At 44.1% G+C, this 24,130-nt stretch overlaps 1 long non-coding RNA gene across 1 annotated transcript in view; it reads left to right on the plus strand.

Annotated features, from left to right (window-relative positions):
- The window catches only part of LOC309363968, a 35,399-nt gene that overhangs the window by 6,511 nt on the left and 4,758 nt on the right, over positions 1-24,130 (plus strand). The window lies entirely within an intron of this gene.

Consider the following 24,130-nt stretch of genomic DNA (forward strand, 5'->3'; position numbering starts at 1 on the left):
TGCCATCGGAATAGACGCTCATGCCATCGGCATAGAGCCTTACTGCGAAGACTTTGCGTTGGTCAGCGTGCACTGATCTACACACATGGAACAAATTCACGGATGGGTGTCTTCCAAAAACCCATCCCAAACCCAAGCTAATGCTGTAGTGGTTTGCTTTCCAGTTTGCCTCTGTTCACATATGCATTCAGTGCTGTGGCTGCCATCCCTGAATATAGACAGTAGGCTGGAATATCCTATACTTTTGGAAGAAATGTCCCCTTTGATTTGTTTGGTATGTTGGGGAGGGGCAGAGAGGCAGCGTGGTATTTCTGATGGCAGTAACACTGTCCCAGAGTTACTTTGAACTTGCTGTTCCCTTGCCCCATCGCAGTGAGCACAGCACTGCGGCTGGGAGAATGTTGCTACCTCCCTCCCCCCTCACAAGCCGCCACCACCTAGGATTTCATGTACCTCCCAGAATAAGAGTGGGAACAACGTGTATGACTAGTGTATATGCCAAAGACCTAGATGTGCATGTGATGATGCAACCTGGCAGCAGCGTGGCTGTGATGCAGAGGGCAGCTAGGCTGCGCTGCTGGTGGCAACAAACGGCAGGCGAAATCAGCATTGTTGGACAGGAGGCTGGCCTCATCAAATCCTTGCGTGCTGCATACCATTAAAACTGACACATCTTCCTAGTGCCATGTGTTGCCTAAGACGGATGCAGATTATGTGCAACACCCCGCTGTGATCTGTTACTGATGTTGCTGAAAAAAGACTGTATGTGTACGAGAGAAAACAGGAAGAAAATTGCCCCCCTGCTCTGCTTGTGCTATTTAAATTGACTGCTCTTTGTGTAGCCCTTCTGAAACTGCAACACAAGAATTTAAGGAAAGCTCGGAAAAGTATAAAGGGGGGCAAAGGGAAGCCTTTATGCTCACTTCATGCTCAGTTGCTTCATTTTGTGACAGTAATTTTTTAGGAGGGCTGTACAGCTACAGTCGCTGATGATTTGCGATCCTATGACAGATACCGCATTTTGCTGACAGCATCCCACACGGATACCCTGGTAACTTTGATTGGACTCTTTTCTATTAATGGCATGCGGAAGTCTTCGGGATCATTTGCTGAGCCACGTGGGTACGAGAAGGGGAGGGACTGCCTTGAGAGGACCTTGTTTGATGGGTTCCTCTGGCTGACTCGGGCTGCAGCTCAAGAGAAGAGCATCAGCTGCATACAAATACTCTTTACAGTGGTGCCTCGGGTTAAGTACTTGATTCATTCCGGAGGTCCGTTCTTAACCTGACTGTTCTTAACCTGAAGCACTACTTTAGCTAATGGGGCCTGCTGCTGCTGCCGTGCCGCCGGAGCACGATTTCTGTTCTCATCCTGAAGCAAAGTTCTTAAACCGAGGTACTATTTCTGGGTTAGCGGAGTCTGTAACCTGAAGCGTCTGTAACCTGAAGCGTATGTAACCCTAGGTACCACTGTACTGGTAGTATGCTACAGCATGTTACAGAGTCTTTCGAATGGAGGGGGAGGCTTAGGTCTCAAATGGAAAAAGACAACGACTGCTAGTCAGTCAAGGGTCTCTGTCCAGCAAAACATTTAGAGGGAAACCAAACATCCTTGATTTTTAACTCTCCTTTCTCTGCAGAAGAATCTTCCCCTTCCCTCTCAGGGTCAAGACCAGCCCTTACACAGGAGTCTGGATATCATCCAGAGAGAGTAAGGTAAATATCTGAGGAGCGGGAGAGCATCTGTTTTGAATGCATAAGGTCCCAGGTTCAATCCTCAGCATCTCCAGGTAGGAATGAGAATACCGCCTACCTGAAAACCTCAAGAGCTGCTGCCTTTCAGTGTTGAGAATACTGAGCTAGATGGTTTGAATTGGTATTGGCAGCTTCCTATGTTGCCAATATAGTCTGGCTCCCCTTAGTGGCTGTGAAGACACGTGCATAGTAGTGGATTTGCTCTCCTCTCTGTGGCTAACTTCCTCGAGGGGCACATTCCATTCCTTAAAGGAAGAGGAAGAGGTCAGTGTTGCCTTAAATGCCCTCTCTGGGCTCCCCTAAAGCCCCTCTCTATGGTGCTTTCTGAGGATGGGGTAATCCTGACCCAAAGACCCGTGCTGGTGGAAAAGGTTGGTATTTGAGCTTAGTCCCTACTGGGGACTGGCTGTCAGGCCCATAGCTGTCAACTTTTCCCTTTTCTTGCGAGGAATCCTATTCGGAATAAGGGGATTTCCCTTAAAAAAAGGGAAACATTGACAGCTATGGTCAGGCCACAGGGAACTTTGCCAGGTAGATGTATGAAGCTCCCTTGCTCTCCTCTTCTCTGCTTCTGAGCATGCATTAAATCTCCTGGGCACATAATTGGCCAGAGGGGGAGGAGGATTGGGATGAGATCACTGAGGGGCCAAGTACTGCATCGGGAGACAGCCTAGCTCTGCCCCATTAGTGAGGATGTCCCAGAGGAGGAGGCAGCGCCACCATTTCCAGCCCCCACCCTGCCTCCTGTCAACAAGCTTTCTCAGGTGACTATGGTGATTGCCTGGGCCTGAGTTGGTCAGTGAGCTGGCTGAGGCAATCCAGCCCCTGGCACCAGCGTGAGCAGATGTGGCCGACTCACAGGGGTCTCCACTTGATTGGCCAGTCCCATTGCTTGTGGCGAGAACCATGCGAATGACTGTGCCTGCCCTGCTCTTCAGAAGACAAGCCCGAGGTGTGTCTCAAGCGTCAAGACAACACCGTAGGTTGGGCCTAGGCATATGTCTCAGAGGTTTTGAACTTACAAACTGTATAGACCTGATCTGTGTTTAAGCCGTGTACTTACTTGAGGAATCAAGTCTTTAGGGATATCTAAGCTGTGTTTGAGGGTGGGAGCCAGGACAGGACCGTTTAATAGGCACATGGGGGCCTTCCCCCGCCCGAAGACTCATGTTGCATCTAGGTGCTTTAAAAATTCCATTCTGTGCTTTGATCTGTAATTCAGGATCTGACCTGCTCTGTACACATAATATGTGTGTTCCCCATGCACAGTAATGGAATCTAGCAATGGCTCTAACATTTCCCCCCCCCCTTTGGTTGAAGTGGATTAAATTTACAGGCCCAGGAGCGCCACCTCCCAAGTGGATTAAGCTTGCCAAATTGCAAACTGATAGGCCCAGGAACTTTATGTGCAGGAAGTAAAAAGAATTCAGTTTCCTCAAAAATCCATTCTTTATTTTAAAAATATTTATAGACCACCCCGGATACAAAATATGCAAGTGTAGTTTTAAAAACACACACCACAGGGAGAGAGGAGCAGAAGCAAGAGTATCTCGCTTTTTCATACCTTAAAAGAAAACAATAAATTAAATTAAACATTTTTAGTAGGGTGGATTCTCTTGCACTGCACTAAAAAACCAAAAACCTTCAGAGCTTTTGTGGGGCTTGTTTGTGTTCTCTGATAGGCCTTATATAATACAGTGGTACCTCGGGTTACATACGCTTCAGGTTACAGATTCCGCTAACCCAGAAATAGTGCTGCAGGTTAAGAACTTTGCTTCAGGATGAGAGCAGAAATCTTGCAGTGGCGGCGCGGCGGCAGCGGGAGGCCCCATTAGCTAAAGTGGTGCTTCAGGTTAAGAACAGTTTCAGGTTAAGAACAGACCTCCGGAACAAATTAAGTATTTAACCCGAGGTACCACTGTATGAGGGTGTCTGGAATGCTGCCTATGGAGTTCTGAAGAGATTGGGTCATTGTTATTGTGGTTTTTTTTTTTAAAAAAACCCAATAAACAAAGCTTTTCACTTTTAAAAAAATCCTCTGTTGCTGTGCTTTAACAAGATAATAACTTTGAAAATCCAGAGCTATTCAGTGATCCATAGGCAACATCTAGAAAAGTCAATGGACCCTGAAAAATACAGAGATAAAGGAGAACAAAAGGGACAGAAAAGCAAAACAGCATGAGACTTGGCAGACTTCTGGGGTGCTGACAAACAGGCCACCACCAAAATTTATGAGAATGTCAGAAGAAGCATTGGATGCGGTATGGCAAGCTGCGACTAGAAAGCTAGAAAGAAGAGAAATATGCTGGTATGGCCACCAAGGGGTGTGGATGTCTTGAAAGGTGGCCTTTGGACCTCAGCCATAAAGAGCAATGAAGCTGTTTGGATACTAATGCAAATATTATTTTATTCTGCAACTATGGGACGCTTTAAAAAAATGCATTGATTGACTAACACCGAGGCTTGCAAAATGTTTTTCCAATAGTGACCCAACTTATCAAGCAAATTATTAATAGGATATCTGCAGCTTCCCACCTCTGTTTTTGACAAGTCAGCATTCCTCACCACAGGGTGTTTGAGGCAGGGGTGAATTGCGCAAATCAGATGACCTGTTTCCAAGTCCCTGTGATTCACTGCATCTCTTTCCAAACACACACACCTCCTCTCCCATTGGAGCCAGAGGGGAGGTAAATTTAGCTTCTGGCATAGGGCAGATGCTGGAGAGTTGGCCTGTCTGAATGCAGACAGGTAAAATGGTGCTAGAAATCACATATGTGTGTGAATTCTCCCTGCAACTGACAGCCACAAAATGTTTGCTCTCAGGGTGGAGCAATTTGGCCAGCCATAGTCTAATCGCATCTAGAATTTGCTGACCAGAGAGTTGGTTACCGCCAAGTTGCTTTTTAGCGAATCAAAAGAGTTAATTAGAAACATTTACTTCAGCTCTTAGTGCGTCCAGGATCTGACCTGTGGGAGCCACCGGCACCCTGGCTGGCATGTCTCCCTTCTCCCCGGCTCACTTCATGGTAAAAGGTCTCGTTTCAGTGAGGGCAATTATTAATCTGTGCTTTTTAGAGAATGACAAATATATTATATCTGCCCACATGCACACACATTCTCTCTGCCTGATGTGTGACCCCTGTCTAAACGCCGAGCATATGGGGCCAGTTCAGTAAACGAAAAGGATTGCTTTGCAAGCTTATTACTGCTTTGAAGTCTCTCATTAGGAACGGATTCCGCTGGTGCTATCTTGCCACAACACCCTTCATTATAATGACTCTGCCGGGCATTAACACGGGTTCTGCAGCGAGCAGCTCCCCCACTGGGCATTAACTAGGGGCTCCCGCAGGTGCTCACTATTAGGCTGCCTTTGTAAATGCACAATTCAGAAAGCTGATTGCAATTAATCTGAGAGCAACGGTGGGAAAGAGAGAAGATTGGGGGGAAATGGTCCTTCTTTCTGGGTGAAGAAAGGAACCTTCCTCTGGGGTGCCGTTGAAAGGATGCTGAATTTAATGGGCCTTTCCTCATGGTGGCAATCACCGTGGGAAGTAAAAAATAAATAAAAATGGAAGGCAATAGCAATGATTACAACAAACAGAAAGGGCGAGGATCTCTACAGGTGCTAGTAGCTGTAGCCCAGTGTATTTTGGATAGAAAGTCTTCAGAAGCAACTCATTTTTTCGCCCAGATCTGTCCATTTGTGCATCTCCTAGACCCACAGATTACAGTTTCTACCTGACATGCATTGGCCGAGAGCAGCTTTTCCCAACCTGATGCCCTCCAGAAAGGTTCACCTTAAGCTCCATGGCCTTTGGATGCTGGATGGGGCTGCTGGGAGTTAAAGTCTAGAACATCACCAAATTGGGGAAGGCTGGTCTAGAGCATTTCAACACAATCAACTATTTGCTAGTTCCTGCTGAGATATTTTTTGCTGTTTCTTCCGACAACGATCCTTACATAAACAGGATGTCATTTCACCACAATCTCTACTGCTTTGCTAACAAGACTTGACCAAATTTGCAGTGAATGTATTAATGCATCTTTCATGCGGTCTGATATTGGTTGTATTTCATACTGCATCCTTGCATTCGGATTTCTGCACCCTTTAGAACACCTAAACATGCTGATCGTTACTCTTTCCAGTGATACCATCTTAGAAGTGCATCCTTCATTTGCAAGTGCACAGTTAGACTAGATTGGGGATGGGGGACTTCCACATGGATGCACAAGTATGAAAACATTTTTTCAATTGTAAAAAAAAAATGTGATAATTTCATAATAGTTGGAGAACTGGATTTTTTTTTTTTTAATGTCAGTTTCCTTCATGGGCGAGGATCTCTACAGGTGCTAGTAGCTGTAGCCCAGTGTATTTTGGATAGAAAGTCTTCAGAAGCAACTCATTTTTTCGCCCAGATCTGTCCATTTGTGCATCTCCTAGACCCACAGATTACAGTTTCTACCTGACATGCATTGGCCGAGAGCAGCTTTTCCCAACCTGATGCCCTCCAGAAAGGTTCACCTTAAGCTCCATGGCCTTTGGATGCTGGATGGGGCTGCTGGGAGTTAAAGTCTAGAACATCACCAAATTGGGGAAGGCTGGTCTAGAGCATTTCAACACAATCAACTATTTGCTAGTTCCTGCTGAGATATTTTTTGCTGTTTCTTCCGACAACGATCCTTACATAAACAGGATGTCATTTCACCACAATCTCTACTGCTTTGCTAACAAGACTTGACCAAATTTGCAGTGAATGTATTAATGCATCTTTCATGCGGTCTGATATTGGTTGTATTTCATACTGCATCCTTGCATTCGGATTTCTGCACCCTTTAGAACACCTAAACATGCTGATCGTTACTCTTTCCAGTGATACCATCTTAGAAGTGCATCCTTCATTTGCAAGTGCACAGTTAGACTAGATTGGGGATGGGGGACTTCCACATGGATGCACAAGTATGAAAACATTTTTTCAATTGTAAAAAAAAAATGTGATAATTTCATAATAGTTGGAGAACTGGATTTTTTTTTTTTTAATGTCAGTTTCCTTCATGCTCAGATAGGGTGGATCTGAGAAGATGGCAGAATATAAACAAGACTATTCCTATATATGAGGGTGGTCTCAGAGGGGGGGAGATAAGAGATGATGGGAGGTTACAAGAACAAAGCATGATCTTATTAGGGAAGCATAAAGTGAAATAAATCAACTGTTTCACAGTGGAGCGAAGTAAACAGTGGGGTCTTCCAAGGATTTGCATTTAGACCAGTGGTTTTAATTTATCCAAAACTGTCTGGGTCAGGGTTGAATTGCAAGGTTTGCTGATGGCATGAAATTATTCAGAACAAGATGGTGAAAGAGTCACAAAAGGATATTTGCCAACAAACTGACTGGGCATCAGAAAGGAGGATGAAGCTGAGAGAAGTACAAAGTGAAGCACTTGGGTCAGAATTAGAATCCTATCCACATTTTCACTGGAGAGAAGTGTAAGGAGATGGTGGGATTTCAGATCACCTTGTACAAAAGTTTCCACAGTGTTTTTGATAGTCCTCCTTTGGTCATTTGGGGCTGATTGACAGTATGTGGGGAGAGAAAGGCTGACTCTCTGCTGATTCTTCCCTTTTTTTAATTACAGTGGTACCTTGAGTTACAGACGCTTCAGGTTACAGACTCTGCTAACTCAGAAATAGTACCTTGGGTTAAGAACTTTGCATCAGGATGAGAACAGAAATCGTGCTCCGGCGGTGCGGCGGCAGCGGGAGGCCCCATTAGCTAAAGTGGTGTTTCACGTTAAGAACAGTTTCAGGTTAAGAACGGACCTCCGGAATGAATTAAGTACTTAACCCGAGCTACCACTGTACTCACTTTAAAGGAGTGGTGGGAGTTTGGTGCTGGTTACTCCATTTCAGTGGATTGTTGGCACTGGTCATTGCTTCTGAGAACCAGCTGGTTATAGTGGAAACCAGTTACGGGCAAAAGCCATGGATCAGTGGTCTTTTCCTGCTCTTTGTGTTTTGTCTTGTCACGGCAAGTTTTTGCCACATTCTCACAAACACTGGCTTGCCTTGGAATGTGTCCCACTCACTCTGCCCCAGTCTACACACAGGCCCTGATCCAGCTCATGTCACCTGCATTCCCATCCTCTTCAAAAGAAATCACCTGCATTCAAATAGTTGAATGAGTCCCAATGAACACTGCGGTAAATATGTAGATGTGCACCCAGTGTGTAAACATACTTTCAGGCACGTCTCCCCTGCTGGATCAGTTCAATAGAACATATCCAGTGTGTGGCTATCTTTGTTCCCATTGAGAAACAGAATCCTCTGAAGCTGGCGATGGCACCAGTTATTTATCTGGCTCCTTTGCTGCCAGCCCGAGGCCGTTCAGAAGTGTCCTGCCGCCGAGACATGATTTCAAGCGATAGTGTTAATTTGGTTAATTAGAATTCCTGGGTAGCGTGTGCACTTCTTGCAAATCAGCTTAACACTCTAGACTCACGGCAAATAGTTATTTGCCGGCGCGCGGGGTTATGTGTGAGTTTATGATTATTATGATTCAGGATCGTTAATTTTACATTTGATCCGGAGCTGATGATATGGCTCAATTAAAAGTTGCCATGTTTGGATCGTTGCCTCGTTGTGTGGCATATGGAGGAATCAGACCGGAGCTCAAAAGGAAGGATTTGAAAGGCTAATAAATGGATGTGTAACAAACAAGATGGGACCATGAGAAAAGAACGGAAGAGGTGGTTTTAATGTTTCTTCATTCACTCCATTAAGTGAAGTAAAGAGAGGGTAAGGCCTTGTCCACACTTCTGCTTGCTCTTTCCCTAGAAAGCATGGGTCAGAGCAGGGTTTTTTTTTTGCTAGACATGTGCTTTTTTAGTGCAAAACCCAAATCCTGAGAAAACCCAAATTGCTGTTTGCTCCGATTGAGTGCTAAAGACCAGTTTTCCCCCTGGGGAAAGCAGCGGGGCAAGAGAAGCCCTTAGCTGTGTCTCCCTATCTTTCTGGTACTTAGACAGTTAAAAGACATTGGCCACAATCCAGCAGAGCTAAGCATGCTCTGACTCCAGTGAAATCTTGGCCTGTGTGAGCTTAACTCTTTTCAAAGGAAGGTCCCTTTGGGATTTAGTGCTTTGCATGCAGAGGTTCCAGCCAAGTAGAGAGAACTTGAGTTTGCAAAGTATTTTGTGACGTTTCGGATGGCCTAACCAAGGTATCACCCTAATACAGACAGTGGCTCCCCCCCCTTAAAGGCCAATGTGGGCAGGGGTGGCCCATCTTGTTTTGCCGCCTGAGGTGAAATGAGAAAGTGTCACAGCAGCAGATTCCACCGACATCTCATGATGTCTTGTGGAGCTCTTGTCAGATGTTGTGAGAGCTCTGTGAGGTCTCACAAGTTCCCTATGAGATTCTTCCTGCTCAGGGCGGCTGCTTCACTCCACCTCAAGGGCCCTAAACACGGGAGAGGCTCACTCCTGTTCAGTGCCTTTTTTTCCTAAAAAAATGTTTAAGGGTACTCTTATTTTGACTCAAGAAAGCCATCATTTTATAGTTCAAATCAGGAAAAATAAATACAGTAAATGGACAAAAGTACAAAGAACATGCATTACCTTATATTATCACACATCCACATTCCACACTGCTTCACACATTAAATGCTCGCTTCCATCTGAGACTCAGGAAACACTGGGAAAGGAAATGGAGGTGGTAACAACAAAACTGACCAGTCACTGTGCTAGATTCCAACTCCTACTTCACACATTAAATGCTTGCTTCTGTCTGGATTTTGGAAAGACTGTGACAGGAAATGAGGCCACCATCGGGGGTAGCAATGGAACTGATGATTTACTGTGCTAGAGAAGAAACTATTATATATATATATATATATATATATATATATATATATATATATATATTAGTTTCTTCTCCCGTTAGATTCACAAAATGTTTAGGGCAGGCATAGGCAAACTCAGCCCTTCAGATGTTTTGAGACTACAGTTCCCATCATGCCTGACCACTGGTCCTGTTAGCTAGGGATGATGGGAGTTGTAGTCCCAAAATGTCTGGAGGGCCGAGTTTGCCTGTGCCTGGTTTAGGGGCATGCGTACCCCTGTGTTCCCCCAGAAAAAAGCACTGCTCCTGTTAGTGCGACTGGAATTTGTGTTTGAAGGTGCTTTGTTAGTTTTGTTTATTATTTCAATTTTCTTACCTTCAGCCAAAATGAGATAAACTTAATGGATTGCCCATCAGCTCTAGACCAAAGTAAATTGCATTGGCAATCACAAGGTTTACTGAAATAGAAGAATGTGTTCTATGCCAGGAACGAGATGCTTTGCTAGAGCTGTAGGTGGGCATGTGGACCAGAATAGCAGAAGTGCAGCCTATTAAGGCATAGATGTATTGGTGGATCTGTAGGTGGGCATATGGGAGAAGAATAGCTGGAATGTGGCATAGCAAGACATAGACGCATCAGTGGAGCTGTGTAGGTACAACTTGTCCTATAAGGCCCACACTGCTCCTATTTCTAGATTTTCCATTTCCCAGCGCCACTTTCATCAAATCCCGAAGAAGAAATTACGAAGAGCGGTTTGCCGATAGCCGTTTAATGCCATGCGTTTGTTAAGCTGGTGATAACAGGTTAAATATCAATAGCTTATTAAAAATATATTTATTGCCCAAGAGCTACATCCCTTTTACCCCTAGTTAAAAGCAAATCTCTGCAAAAAGGGATGCAGCAATGAATTTGTGGCAGAGTAACATACAATAAGTATCTTTTAGCGATCTCACTCTCCATTTCAGTAGACAGCTTTATGCTCAATAAATAGTGCAAGATTATTAAAAACATATTTATCGCAGATTAACAACTATGAAATAGATACAAATCTAGGCTACTAAAGCTCAATAAACATACTTATAATAATCAATTCTGGTATTAAAACACAATAACTGCCTAGTTTAATCTAAATGAAATGGGTTTCTGGGAACCTTACATTGTAGCCTTTCTTTACTTGGTTTTACGGCTTTAAAGGGAGCTTTGATGAGGTTTGCCAACCTGTGGCTAAAATAAATCACATATTATAAAGAAGCAGTCTCTGCTGGAGAGAAGTTGGCTGCTGTGGAATTCGGTTCTTGCTTACCAGATTCTCTAGGAGACAAAGAAACTCTAGAGTCCAACAGGTGTGTCCAAATTGGCACACTGTGAATGTGAGCATAGTGGGCCCATGCAGAGTTTGGCACACGGCAAAGCCATTGTGTGATCATATCGCCATGTGTCCAGAGACGGCACCCAAAGTCATTCAAAACCTGCCAAAAATGGGTAGCCTGGCAAATAATGGCTTGAATTCCAAGGGCATGCGGTCAACCACTTACATGGAAAACTTTGGAAAGCGCCTTCTTAGTAAACAGTCTTTAGATGGACAGACATTTTAAAAATGGCAGCCCTATCTTCAAAATGCAAGAACCTTTCTTATATCACATCAGACCTTTGGTCCATCTGGTTTAGTATTGTCGCTCCAATGGTGTTGGTTTTTCCCAGTCCTGCCTGGAAATGGTAGGGATTGAACATGGGAACCTTTGAATGCAGAGCATGTCCTCTACCACTGAGTTCTTCTTCCTCCATTATATGCAGTAAGGCTACCCTTGGCTTGATACAGTTGATAAAGGAAGCTCATATAGTGAGCTTCCTTTATCAACTATAGTAGCTGACACTGCTATTGATGTTCAGGAGAGGTCAAGGTGATTAGAAACACATAGTGGGAGGATGCCAGAGCACATGGCAAGTTGTACTTGAGGTTATACAGTCAAGCGGTATGTAAATTTCATGAAATAAATGAAATCAAGAAATAAGGAATCAGACATGGGACTACAGTGGTACCTCAGGTTACATACGCTTCAGGTTACAGACTCCGCTAACCCAGAAATAGTGCTGCAGGTTAAGAACTTTGCTTCAGGATGAGAACAGAAATCGTGCTCTGGCGGCGTGGTGGCAGCAGCAGCAGGAGGCCCCATTAGCTAAAGTGGTGCTTCAGGTTAAGAACAGTTTCAGGTTAAGAACGGACCTCCGGAATGAATTAAGTACTTAACCTGAGCTACCACTGTAGTCATTTTTTGCAGCAGCCCCACACTTATCATACTATATAGCTGCACCTTTGCATCATTTATCTTCTCATAATTCTCCAAGTCAGCACAGCTCTCCTTCGGCTAAAGCAACCACATGGCCACTTTGCCATGAGGTTTAGGGCCAGTTCTCACATGCCTACTCATCACTTGTCAACCAGAGCATTAACTGCATCTGTGAATGTCTAACAACACAGCTAAAATTTTCGTAACACCTGATACCCACTCAAAGCACCATTGTTTTCAATAGAGGCAATTCATTAGGGGTTGGTTAATGAAGAGATGAGAGACCTAGCCCCAAGTCTGTATAAATCCTGTATTTTCAGCAGGCAACATTTCTTTCCTTGCTACCTGCTTACGCCACCTTTCTGCCAACGCACACTAAGAAGTTTTCTGCAGCCATCCTTCGTGTGAACCTCATTTTAAATATGGCAAAGAAAAATTAAGGAGACATTCCCAAGGTTTCACCAAGTGCCTTACTTATCTATCAACACCTTCTGTTCACACAATCGGAGTGGTTAAAGAATGGCACAAAGGCTTTTCATTCTTCCAAGGAGCACTTGGAAGCTCTTCTAATCCATGCTAGCGATTGTGAGAACTACTTCACTGTAATTAATTTGGATAAAGGTCACAAATTAACAAGCACTCAGAGAAGGTTTCCATAAAAAAAGCACAGAAGGAGTTGAAAGCATCTATTAGAGGAAGAGGTGCAAAGTGAGAGAAGCAACAGGAGAGCTTGATGAGAGGTGCTATATTGAATTTTTGGACCAGATGACTTCCAAGGTTCCACCCAACTCTCTGATTCTGTGATTGCATTTTAATTCTATCCTTGTTCCGGGGACTTCAGGGTAGAGGCCCGCCCCATTATTTCTGATCCAACATTTGAAACACAGTTTTGGCTGATACACACGTTTTGGCAAAGCAGTTTTTGCAAACACAATGAATTTTACCCTGGCTGGCGAAGTGCGTTGCAAAATTCAGGCAAGCGCAGATACTACTACTACTACTACTACTAATTTATTATTTGTACCCCACCCATCTGGCTGAGTTTCCCCAGCCACTTTGGGTGGCTTCCAACAAAGATGAAAAAATACAAAAACTTCCCTGACGATGTCAAAGGATGGCTACATCTCAGTTTGCATATTGTTTCGGAAACAGTGAATTAGGTGAAGCTCACCTATAAATGCGAGCTGAATGGAACTTCTCTTCCATCCTTACTTCTGTGCAGATGAGACTTGGCAACTTCCACCTCTCTTTTTCCTGAAACAAAACCCTGCTGCACGCTGCCTTCCCAGCTCCCTCCTCTCCTCCTGCGACGAATCTGAGTCCGTACGTTTCTCAGCATAATCCGCCCTGATGAGAAGCCAGTTGCCTGGCCTGGCATCTGGGGAGCTTTTTCCAGCTTAGCAGAGGGGTGCAATTACAGAGGTGGCCGGAGACAAAGCAAAGCCGGCACGCGCGGCTGCCCTTAATGGAATGCAATGATTCTTCTGGGCTCCGGAGTAATACAAGGGATCTGGTTTTAATAAATTAACAGCCTACGAGTAACAATCTCAAGCAATTAAACTCCCAGATGAAGGCGAGCACCATGAAATGTATTCGGCAGTCGGTGGATGGTGGCAAAGGCAAAATAAAAATGTGTCGTTTAGAAGGCAAAATATTATTCTTCCTTTTTTTTTTAAAAAAAGAGAAGGACAGTCCTCCATTTTTCAAGCTTTAAATCATTTTAAATGAATACATAAGCACATTTAGTTATTTGTTGAGGCAACAGTAACAAATAACAGAGCTTACATCATATTTTCAAGCTGGTTGGCCTGTCAAGAAATGTAATGGTACCATCCAGGCTATAGGCCAGCGCAAAATGATGTAGCCCAAGAGTGAGCCATGTGATGGGGGTGGGGCCTCCAGTCATCTTCCTTATGGGAGCAATAAAGTAACAGCACCGTTAGGTATGGACACATCTATTTCAGTTTCCCCCAATTCCTCATTTTTCCCATCTTGTGTTTGGTGCTTCACATTTCTGCATCAGTTTCTAATTCTTTTTCGTTGTTGAAAAATCCTCAGAATTTTTGTGTGAAATTCTCTTACCGTATGTAATTTTACCTAATGTACACATTTTGCAAAGCAGCTTCCCCTAATACAATGCCTTTCAGCATGCTGTTTTTACTAATATATGCATTTCTTTCCATCTCGTAGTGTATGCAGCTTGGCTGCATAATTTGGAGAAGTGTGATTTTTGAACCCAAGAAAAGCCTGCTGGGTCAGCGCAGTGGCCCATCTAGTCCAGCTTCCTGCCCTCAAAGTGGAGAACCAGATGCCTGTGGGAAACCAGGGAGCAGAACATGAGCATAAGAGCCCTCTCCCCTCCTATGGTTTCCAGCATTATTGCCTCCAGCTGTGGAGGCAGAGTGTGGTCATCATGGCTAGTAGTCATTGATAGCCTTCTCCTTTGTGAGAAAGAGGACTCTGTTTCAGTTCACAAAGGAAATGTGAATTAAGTTAAGCTGGCCTTTAAATGCAAACTAAATCAAATATAACCCCCCCACCGTTCATGAAATGTGTCTGTGGTGGCTATTTATTGGTTTTTGTTTTATTATTATTATTATTATTATTATTATTATTATTATTATTTTATTATTTTACTATTTTATTATTATTATTATTAAGACATCACCTTGCCAACAAAGGTCTGTATAGTTAAAGCCATGGTTTTCCCAGTAGTGATGTATGGAAGTGAGAGCTGGACCATAAAGAAGGCAGATCGCCGAAGAATTGATGCTTTTGAATTATGGTGCTGGAGGAGACTCTTGAGAGTCCCATGGACTGCAAGAAGATCAAACCTCTCCATTCTGAAGGAAATCAGCCCTGAGTGCTCACTGGAAGGACAGATTGTGAAGCTGAGGCTCCAGTACTTTGGCCACCTCATGAGAAGAGAAGACTCCCTGGAGAAGACCCTGATGTTGGGAAAGATGGAGGGCACAAGGAGAAGGGGGCGACAGAGGACGAGATGGTTGGACGGTGTTCTCGAAGCTACAAACATGAGTCTGATCAAACTGCAGGAGGCAGTGGAAGACAGGAGTGCCTGGCTGTTCTGGTCCATGGGGGTCACAAAGAGTCAGACACGACTAAACGACTAAACAACAACAACAACAACAACATTATTATTATATCCTTCTGTGCTCTGACTTGTCGTATTAGTTTCTCCATCTGTGGTATTGATACATTTGTCTGTACGTTTTAAATCCTTCACCTTACCCCAACCTGCTCTCCTTCTGAACAAGTGCTACTTGTTGCTGGTTTAATGGGGGTGGCTTGAAACAAATATCTTCTTCAATTATTTTAACCTCTTGTCCTCATTCTACCCACAAATTCCATCCGCTCTTGCCTGAGTGGCAAGTGAAGAACAAACCAGATAACCAACTGGGCGGGGGAATCTGCTCGGCAAGCTATCCTGTCATTCTATACATTGTTTCTGGGTCCTGTCTTCTTTTAGGGGTGTGTGTGGTATACATGCTGGTGTGTGTGTGTGTGTGTGTGTGTGTGGTTAGGAGCAGAATAGTTGAGGCTGTCAAGAAACTGAAAAGAAAGAAGGAAAAAATATATACAGAATACAAACCCCCTCTGAGTGATTGCTAAGCTTTCCTGTCTTACATTAGTAGCCTGTATGGAATCCTCTTTGCCATAGAATTCAATTTATTTCCATTTAAAGGCTGTTCTTCTCAATCAATGCAGCTAATAAATAGCTGCTGATGGCCGTGACCCCTGGGCTGAGGAAAGAATTTATCTTCCGAGCCAATTAAAGGGATTGAACAATTCCTTTTAATAACGTTGTGGGATTTTAATACTAAAAAAAATGAAAAACTCCTCCTGTGCCTTGCTTGAAAGGGCCAGGCGGGCTCTGAAAGGGGGGCGGGTTGGGATTAGATTTTTTTTAACTTCCTTTGTACAGCTCCTCAGGGTGGTAGGAGTGGGGAGAGAAAGGCCTCCTTGGGTGGATGCTGAGATGTGCTTGTCCTCAGCTACCCTTTAAGGGGAAAAAGAAGTGACATGGCTGTGATTTATGCCTCATTGTTTCACAAACGAATCATCCAGAGGAGAGGCTTGGAAAGGTTCTGTAGAGATTAACGCACCTCCAAGACAGCAGGAGGGTGGGGTGGTGGTGGAGGACGAGAGAGACAGGGCAATGCCAGCCTAGGACTGCATGTGTATCTATCTATCTCTGCCTGCTTGCATGGAGGCAGAACCTGTTGAGAAAAAGGGGGGAGAGAAGAAGAGGGACAGAGAAATGGCGCAAGGGGAACTGGAACATTAGAAGGCAATGTTAAAGTGTGGGCTGGGGCTGGGGTTCTGATCTACTATGTTTTCCAGAAACAGGATTATTCTTGGGTGCTATTTAGTGTAGTGGTTAAGAGTGGTGGACTCATAATCTGGTGAACCGGGTTCGCTTCCCCGCTCCTCCACATGCAGCTGCTGGGTGACCTTGGGCTAGTCACACTTCCTTGAAGTCTCTCAGCCCCACTCACCTCACAGAGTGTTTGTTGTGGGGGAGGAAGCGAAAGGAGATTGTTAGCTGCTTTGAGACTCCTTTGGGTAGTGATAAAGCGGGATATCAAATCCAAACTACTACTACTACTACTATTCTTCTTCTTCTTCTTCTTCTTCTTCTTCTTCTTCTTCTTCTTCTTCTTCTTCTTCTTCTTCTTCTTCTTCTTCTTCCCAGACCTATGTGCAAATGTGTTTTGTGAATATGACATGAAGCTGAATTGCTCCCTGAAAAAAACAAGCCTTTGAATTGCATTATAAATTTTTGCAAGCCTGTTGAAGAACCAGTCAAGTGCAGGTGATTGCCTTTTCCTGTGTTATTTCCTTCCTAACCTTGTCTCTGCCTCTCCCCTCCTCTGCTGTTTTCCCCGTTGCCTGCCCTCAGAGACCTACCGCTTGGGCCTCTGTTGTTTCTAACTCCGTAAGGTGCAGGATGCAGGATGAGAATGGTAATAATTAATCCTTAATAAATAATAAAACATTCTTCTCATCAAAGTGACATGGGAAACATGCTATGTCTTAAAATATTCTAATGTGATAATCGGTCTTTGGATGGAGAACTGACTGAGAATGAGTTTTAAATAATATGTCTTAAAACACACACACACTCAATGGCTAACAAAAAACTTAGAAACAAAATAGTCAAATAATTTCAAAAACAACCACATGATATAATATAGGGAGAAAAATAGCAACACACAAACAAACAAACAAATACAAAAGCAGTGAGAGATAACATAGCAACGAAGCTGGAGCTATACCAAAAGACTTCTGAAATAAAAAAAAGAGTCTTAATATAATGCTGAAAGGCCAGAAGAGAGACAGACCTTCCATTTTGTTTTCCCATTTCTTTTCACTTTACCTTTTTTATTTAAAAAATGCATTAATTTGATTTGCATTCATTTTGTTTTTCATCCACCATTATTTCAGATATGGAGTAGGTATATTTAGGCATTGTATAAAGTCATTTTAACTATTGTAAAATGGATACAGTTTCATCACATTTTATTTTGGGTGTCCTGGGTATCCTTCAGGGACAAAGGGCAAGGTATACGTTTAATGAATAAATAGATATTTCCCAATTCCTTTAGCTTTTCCACTGACTTCATTGGGACCCTGAGCCAATTTTCAATGGGACATCTAGTCAATTGCCTGTAATTTCACTTTCCTCCCTCATCCAAAAAATGGCATGGAACTTTCTGGCTTTCTGCTACACCCTTGAAAGATCAGAGGTGTCAAATTTCAGAATAACAGGATGGAGGTTCCCCGTTTTAGAGTGAATTAAAAAGGAGCCCAGAAATAGTAAATTATGTTTGATGCTCTCCAGACACCCTGCAGCCTTTACACAACCTGTACAGGCACTTCTAAATAGAGATTTCAAGTGTTATAAGTTTCAGTTTCACTGTCAATTTCACTGCACTCTCCATCTCTGAGATGGCCTCCACCAGCTCAAGTAGAGAGCCTGCTGAACAGGGAAGTGGGTGGTGAGGGATCTCTTGGTGAAGGAGATTGAATTCTTATGTACGATGGCAACTCCACCTTCAACCCTTGCCCTCTGTCCAGGAGGACAGAGCTGAGTCATATGCATCCCACCCAGCTCACCCACCCAGGTCTCAGTAATACATGCCAGGATGCCCCCTCAATCCACAATTAAGCCATACATGACAGTTGTTTTATTTAGGACTGGCTTGACATCCAATAAGAGCACCAGCAGGTCAGAGCGCTGGCTGGCAGAGCAACCTAGGACTCATTCAATGGAGGCAGAAGGAGGGACAACTGTCAATCAACTCTCCTTTCTCATCACCCAGCCAATCCCATCTCTGAAACCATCTGTAATCTTACTTAAGGCAGCCTAGGCACCTCCAGCTACAGAATGATTCCCAATGTAAAAAAGGTAAAAGATAAAGGACCCCTGGATGGTGAAGTCCAGGCAAAGGAGACTATGGGTTTGTGGTGCTCATCTTGCTTTCAGGCCAAGGGAGCCAACGTTTGTCCACTGACAGCTTTCCAGGTAATGTGGCCAGCATGACTAAACTGCTTCTGGTACAGCGGGACAACATGTTGGAAACCAGAGTGCATGGAAATGCTGTTTACCTTCCTGTCACAGCACTACCTATTTATCTACTTGCACTGGCGTGCTTTCGAACTGCTAGGTTGGTAGGAGCTGGGACAGAGCAACAGGAGCTCACCCAGTTGCGGGGATTCGAACCACCAACCTTCTGATTGGCAAGCCCAAGAGGCTCAGTGGTTTAGACCACAGTGCCACCCCATGATTCCCCAGGCACATTGCCCCTTGCCACCCACCAGCTTAGCATCTCACTCACATGGTTACATATGGTTATGGCTTGAGAGGAGGGGATGTTGTTTTTTGAACAAAATGTAAGCAGCACAAACCATAATGTGTGAAGTGCAATACCTGTGCAGCTGTACGTTATAAACTAAGCAACAGTGGAGACCAAAGGGGTACAATAAATAGATATGGAGCGCAGTTATAAAAATGTGCAACAGCAGAATGCAATAAACAAAACACAGATGATGAAGTGCATATAATTATACAATGCTTAAAAGCAGCAAGCAAGAACATAATATTGGGTAGAGTCAATGTGACAGTGATGCAGTTATGGCTTCCCCCTTCCATGACTACCCAGAGAGTGGCAGATTATGGGGGCAGCAGCCACCAGGCCTGGCACCAGCATCTCGGCTGCTATAGCCAAGCCAGGACAGCATGCTTCCTTTCCTCATATTAAAATAATAATAATACTTTGTACTCAGAGAGCAGCCAGCTGGGCATGTAGATGGCTACAGATGCTCATTTTATTATTTTTACTTTAAAAATATATTAGCCCTTTCTACTACAAAATGTTGCTTATTCCCAAGCAAATGTGTTCAACATCAGGGAAGCAGAAGCAAAACCCACTTTATTCCTGCAGTTATGATGGTGCTCTGATTTAAGTGAATTTAAAATTGCACATGCTCAGAGTATTTACTCCTGTTTTTTTGTTTGTTTTTTTAAAAATGGGAGTTTTCAACCTCTTTTTGTTCTGTTTTTGTTCTAACATCTCAGGGATGCAGAAGCTGTTACAAAGCAGGGAATTATGAGGGTGAGGGAGAAATGTTAATGATGTGCTTTGCTATTGAAGTATTACACATGGCCGCCTAAAGCCCATCTACCCCTCCCTGGAAAGACCATTAAGACTAAAGTTCCTTACTTGCGTCACTATTTCCAAGTAAATGTGCATTGCAATACAGCCTGACAGCTTAGTGTTCATTTAGAAGAAACAATGGGTGGAATTCAACACAGTTTTATCCAGAGTAGACCTGCTGAAATTAATGGACCTAACTTAGTCGTGTTCATTAATTTTAATGGGTCTACTATGAGTCACACTTAGACCAACCAGTGGCGGCAGAACTTACTTCCATGTAGGGCTGCCAATCTCTTTGGTGCAGGAGGAAATCTATTTTGAGACTCTAACCTGACCAAGGTAAGTCTTTAACTCCCTTTAACGTATGAAGTATTCACAGAGTCTCTGGAGTGATGGTATAAAATGCCTAAATTAAAAGATATATTGATTTGCTTCTTAGCAGGAAGCAGCTAAATGAAGTGAACGAAACAGAAAACAAGGGCAGATTGTGTATTTTTTTCTTGATTCAAATTCAGCCATGTTGGCTGTGGTGGGCTGTTTGCACTGATGAAAGCTCTTTTGCTATATAGGTGGTGACCATTTCACATGGGGCTGCTGCTCCCAGCCTCCGTGCATGTCAGTGGAGCGCATTTAATCATGCCCTGCCCCTTTCCTTTCACTGATGATTTAACCTGTTGGCTGGGTTTATGGGAGCTGGCATCCAATGACACCTGGAGGCCCACAGATATCCCATCGTTGTGCTAGAGCATGGCCTGAATGCAGCCAATGGATTTTTCATGCAGGCATTAAGCCTGTAACATCGGCTGTATATCTCAGCTGTCAAGAATCACAGGTGTGGAGGGTGTTTTGTGCTCAAGTTCTGTCTTTGGCTTCTTCTGGCTGGCTACTGTGAGAACAGAATGCTGGGCCATATGGGCCATTGGCCTGATCCAGCAGGCTCTTCTTGTGTTCCTTTTCCTTGCCCCCTACCTCTTACATTAAAGTTCAGCCTTGATTACTGGATTGCAATAAGGAATTCTATGCAGGCAAGTGAGTGGGACGGGATCCTCTGACTCTCTTGTGCATTCAGCACGCAAGAGGAGCAAAATTCCGCACAGGAATGCAGCAGGCTGCTGCAGGAGGGACAGAGTTCTCTCTTCCTTCACTACCAGCTCCCAGCAAGCGAGTAAATTTATTTTGCAAGCTAATAACTACAGTGGACTTGTGTACGAGGCCAATTGTGTTTGCTTCATTGACTTGTATGTGACAAGGGAAAGGCTTCCACCAGAATAAAACATGGGGGGGGGGGAGAATGGGGCTCTCCATCTTCGAAGTCACTCCTTTTACTTGCATGCAGGGGTGGATGAATCTGTCAATTTCACTTTCTCTCCATTTCTCATTTCCCCAGCCTTAAATTCAGTTAGTGCCTTGTGAAAACCCCATCTTACCTGCTGAATCAGATCTTATTAGATGCGCCGGAAATCCGGAGAGAGATTGTGCTTAAGCGAGCTTCAATTCGGCAGGTAAGATCAGATTTTCGAGAAGCACATAAACGAGAAAAAGCTCTCGGACCTAGGAGAATTAATCGGCGCACAATACGTTCAAAATACAGGTCAGGTGAAAGTCCTAGGAGTAAAGGGACCTATTTTTTGTAAATGGTGCCTACTAAATCCATAGGGCTAGTTTCCATGTTGAGATAATGAAGATTAGCATGATTTTCTTTCAGTTTTCTTGAGGGTGTGTGTGGAAACTGGGCAAATAGGATCTGAAGCATAGAGCAGTAGGCAGAGGCTGCCTGCCAAAGCAACAGAAGCTTTCAGACAGAATGTACAATCTCCTAGGCCAGGGCTTAAACGGAACAATCTCGTCAAAGTGAGAAATCAGTTTAAGCCTTGTATAGAATGGAGCTTTTGAGTGGAGGAACACTAATAAATCCAGCAGTGCCCCTGGCAATTCATAACTAACAGCTAACAAGTGCGTGTGGATGTGTGCGTGGTGCTCTTGAGAAATGAGAACATTTCCACTCTGGTGCTTCTCAATTTTGAAGTGAGAAAGGGTTAGGCTTGAATTTCCATCCTTGCTGTTGATGGAAGAGATAACCAACAGCAGAGGGTTTGAAGAGAGCTGTGACTGCAGCTCCACCTCCTGCAATTTGCAGCCTTTCAGCAGCAACTCGGCTTGTCCTCCACTTTTTAATGTTCATCTCTCATTAATTAATGGGTGAGAAACTCCCTCCTCCTCCTCCCCCAAGCACAGGGGTGCTTCAGAAAAGAAGACTAAAGAACTGCTGCAGTTGACTTGGAAGTTTGTCTGAGGATGAGGATTCCTTGTATTACGTCACGTGCATCCTGCCCATTTGCGCAGTATGACTTCACCTCTGGATTCTGACTCTTAAGAGCCCATTCCTGTCACAAATTTCTTACCTGTGTCGGAGGAACTTTTGCATCTTTTAGCCTGGTATGCATGTCATGAGAAATCATAGTTTCCCCACTACATGCCTGAGCTGACATGAGCCACAGGCTGGGCAGCCTAAAACCCTGAAGAACTGCTTCCATTCATGGAAGCAACAAGGCATCTTGCTATGGCCAGGACTAGCTGGTGTGGTGGAGCCTTGCTGCAGACTCACCCTGCGGTGCTTTTGCTTCTTAGTAGGAAGATGTGGGGGCAGGACAGGGTGACGACAGTTGGGGCTGTGTGGGTGTCCTGGTGGAAGGGCCGCATTGGCTCTGCCAGTGTGCTTGCAAAGCCCTGCTATCACCTCCTTACCCACCTTGGTAAGCAGCAGCAAGGCCTGTTTAGGGAAGGTGGCTCCATGATACCCCCATCTCAGCCCCACTGAGCTGTCCACTCCTACCAAAGTCTAGTTTATGAGTGAAAGTCAGCTGCCACCTGTATCATCAGTACCAGTAAATAGATATCAGTACCAATACATGGATTCTGTATGGATACTTATCATGGTAGATTTGGTGGCTGACTTTCACTAATAAACAATTCCGAGGAAGTTGACTTATACCCAGTCAGACCATTGGTTTCTCTCGAACAGTATTGTCTGCTCATGCTGATTGGCAGTGGGTATCCAGGGATTCAGACAGCTCTATCTGGAAATGCAAGATGATGATGATAATGATGATAATAAAGATAATACCTGGAAATGCCAGGGATTTGACCTGGGGTGCTCTGCATGCAAAGCATACAGCATTCCACTGAGCTATAGCCCTTAATGTGAGTAGTTGGCTTGTGTGAACTGTGCAACATCAGGGCAATTAAAGCTGCAATCCTACACCCACTTACCTGTGAGTAACCCCCATTGAGCTCACTGGGACTTACTTCTGAATAGGCATGCATTGGATTGCACTGTGACTCATGCAAAATCACTCTTTCTCTTTGGCAAAGAGGTAGGGGCCCACTTTCCAGTTTATCGGATGTTCCCAGCTCCAGTGTTCTTCTACTCTCATAAGTCAATCTCTTGCAGGACTGCAACTTACAGTTCTATCCAAGTCCAGGGGTGGGCAAGTAAGAGGGAGAGAAAGCGATGCTGTAAAATCCTGCACCCACGATTCTACACACCTGCTTCCAAGTAAACATGTACAGAATTGCAGTCTTCATGATTAAATGCTGGGGTGTCACCTGAGTTGGCCAATTGCTGATGCCAAAGCTGGATATGAGTTTTAGGCTGCAAGGATGCCAATATTCTCACAATGATACCCACCCACCCAAAAGCCTCTTCTACTGACTGAAAGTGAAGGCTGGGCAGGTTTTTAAGGCAAACGTTTATACAACTGAAGTTGGAGAAAAATGAGGGCAGGATCAAGCTAAGTCACATTGACTTCAGTGGGAGAGAATGAAGCCCAGACCGGCCTCTGAGATCTGTGGGGCTTAATGGGCTTGATTTTCATGGAATTGCACTCTGATAATAAATGTTGTGGGGGTTTTGTGGTCCCATCTCAGATAACATTCCTAGAGAGCTGGGAAGGACTCTCCACTGGTGTCTCACAAAGCCATTTTTATCATGTACTGTTTTCCCCACATTTATTTTCTTTTTTTCTTTTATCGAAAGGAATGAAAACAGAACGTCTGGCCAAAAAGAAAAAAAAAGGGAAAAAAAGCCATCTGGCTGTTGAATAGGGCCTGATTTTCAAATGAACTCAGCTACCATTATTTGGTCTAGATTTCAACGGAGCTGCTTGGTTCCTTTTCATTAAATGTCCCCAACTATTTTTAAAATCTGGCGAAGAGGCCAAAAATGACAAACGAAAACCACGGAAAGCTCTCCACTTCTGCTATGACTCCCTCTGAAAAGGTGTTGGAGGGGAAAACAGGAGGGGAACTCTATAGAAAACCTAGATTTTGGCTCAGTCCTGCCATATACTGTGAGCCAAAAGGTTTTTTTTTTTTGCTTCCAGTGCCCAGGACTGTTCCTGCTTAAGCTAGTTACAAGTGCATCTATAATTACACTGAAGGACTCCACTCAGGTGCTTGCATGGTGGTAGCACTTTATTACACGTCAAATCCCATGCTGTTTTACAACATAGTTTCTATGGTTACTCGTCGCCACCCTCTGTAACCCGCAGAGCCCACAAAGGGATGGGATT

This window comes from Podarcis melisellensis, assembly GCF_964234715.1.
Source record: "Podarcis melisellensis genome assembly, chromosome: 2".
In the NCBI taxonomy this organism is placed as follows: Eukaryota; Metazoa; Chordata; class Lepidosauria; order Squamata; family Lacertidae; genus Podarcis; species Podarcis melisellensis.